Source organism: Coenobita brevimanus, chromosome 50, assembly GCF_032717465.1.
Source record: "Coenobita brevimanus isolate Jiangsu-jjx chromosome 50, ASM3271746v2, whole genome shotgun sequence".
Classification (NCBI taxonomy): Eukaryota; Metazoa; Arthropoda; class Malacostraca; order Decapoda; family Coenobitidae; genus Coenobita; species Coenobita brevimanus.
In genome coordinates this window covers 332,889-335,388 of record NC_137003.1, presented here as the reverse complement: position 1 = coordinate 335,388, position 2,500 = coordinate 332,889, and positions in this window count along the sequence as shown.

The window sequence follows — 2,500 nt, the reverse complement described above, 5'->3', positions numbered from 1 at the left end:
AAAAAATCAATACAATTTTCAGTCCCCGGCATGAAAAGATATGAAGAGTGGAGTAAACTGGCGGGAATCATCACCATCATTATAATCATCACCACCATGTCTTCATCATCATCATCATCGTCATCATCATCGTCTTCATTATCATCATCGTCTTCATCATCATCATCATCCTCTTTCCCATTCAAGAGTTTTGGGTGAGGCAGTATCTAGAGGCAAAGAGAGAAAAAACACAAAACGTACAGCGATTAACGGACTGGCCAAACTTTCACACCCACCCACCCACACACACACACACACACACACACACACACACCAATATCATGTGGTTTATTCCTCACACACTACATTTTCCAGCCGTGGATGGGGTGAGGGGGTGAAGAGGGACAGAGGAATAGGGAGAAAAAGGGAGTAGGCCATGTGTATTGTAGTGTGTAATGAAAGGTGTATTGTATGTACCGGTACTGTATAGTGAGTATTGTAGTGTATTGTAGTATGTATTGTAGTGTCTATATAGTAAGTATTGTAGTGTGAGTGTTGTGTTATACAGTCATGCTGTGGTAAGTGTAAGGTGTGTGTTGCAGTATGTATTGTTATGCGAGTGTTGTGTTATACCGTCATGCTGTGGTAAATGTAAGGTGTGTTGTAGTGTGTAGTGTAACGTGAGTGTTGTTATATCACTAGGCTATGCTGCGTTTGAGGTGTGTATTGTAGTATGAATGGTGCTTTACTATAATGAACAGAGTGTATTAATAGTTTGTATTGCAGTGGGTATTGCTGTGTGTATTTTAGTGTACACTGAAGTTGCACTGCACTGTTGGTGATGGCGTCACAGAACTCTGTGTCTCAATTTACAAACAGAAAAAATTACCTCTCGTTACTGATATACATTTACAGTAAGAACAAAGAGGCGTGTCAAGACTGTGCAGTGTGCTTTGCTTGTCCTTCCTGAGTAACCACATCACACTTAGGCAATTGGTGGTAAGTGTATTGGTGAAGCCTGGCACTGATGCACCATTTGTTACCAGGTACACTTGTGCTGACATATCATCACTACTTACTGGCCTTTCCTGCCTGGTCCTACCCTGCCCTCTTACTCTTGGCTTCGACTTGTCTTATTCTTCCTCTTCCTTTTACCTACTTACACTTGTCTTTGTCATATTGTTTTAATCTTTCTCTTCGTGTCGTCTTTTTTCTAGGGTCATATTCTTCCTCTTTGTCTTATTTCTTCTCATTTTCTCACCGTCTTCCTACTGTCTCTTCGTCAGACATTCTTCCTATGTAATTTGCCTTCTTCTTTTTTTACCTCTTGGCTTGGTCTTATTGTCTTATCTTTCTATTCCTCCAAACCTCCTACTCATGTCTTCCTCTTCCCATTGTCTTCCTTTCTTACAGTTATTCTTATCCTTATTTATCATTTTTCCCCTTTCTCTTGGCTCTTTTTATTTTGTTTACATTTATTTTATCGTTTTCCTTGATATCCTTTATGTTCCTCCTACTGACAACCAATCTCCTTATCCTCTCCTCTTCCTCTTTAATCCCTTGTTTTTGTACAGGTTCATTTTGTCTCCTCTGTCTAACCCTTCACCCCACTCTGTCATCCATCTATCTTCCTATCCTAAGCCTTCCCACTATCCTCCCTCCTCCCCTTCCTTCCACATCCGACCCCACTCCGTCACTGCCAACTTTTGGGGAGGACGGCGACCAACACCCCTCAAACCCATGCACCCCACCCGACCCCACACAACGTCTTTCATGCTGTTCCCTGTCATTGTCCCAACCCCCCCAACTCTCTCTCTCTCTCTCTCTCTCTCTCTCTCACACACACACACACACACACACAGTGTTAGTGTAGTGGTGTGTATGTCAGGTGTCAACATTAGCTTTGGGTTACACAGTTATTGATTCATGACACCACCTTGACCCTCTCCATTGTGGGATTAACTTACCCCCACCCCAACCTACCTCACCCTCCCCTCCCTCACTCTCTCTCTCTCTCTCTATTTAAGTGTTGTCAGATTAAAACTTTCACCCGGCACTAATCCACGCCACATCCTGATTGGCTGACTCCTCCACACACAGATTACACCAATGAATAGATGTGTGTGTGTGTGAGAGAGAGAGAGAGAGAGAGAGAGAGAGAGAGAGAGAGAGAGAGAGAGAGAGAGAGAGAGAATGTGGCCCCTGAGATGTGATGGAGTCCTGGGGCCAGACGGGTCAAGTGGCACTGAGTCACCCTCATTCATTTCCTGACTCACTCTCACTCACTCCCTAACTCACTCACTCACTCACTCACCCTCACTCTCACTCACCTCCTGACTCGCTTTTATTATACTAACTTTTGACTCATCCCATCCTGTGTTACACCATATACTTTGATTCTTTCTCTCTCTCTCTCTCTCATACCTGGCCCAAGTTCCACCCACCTGCTATTCACTTCACAGCTTCCTCCTTCCTCCCCGGCACTTCTCATCCTCTCTCCCTGTCCGTCATGCTTCCTGGC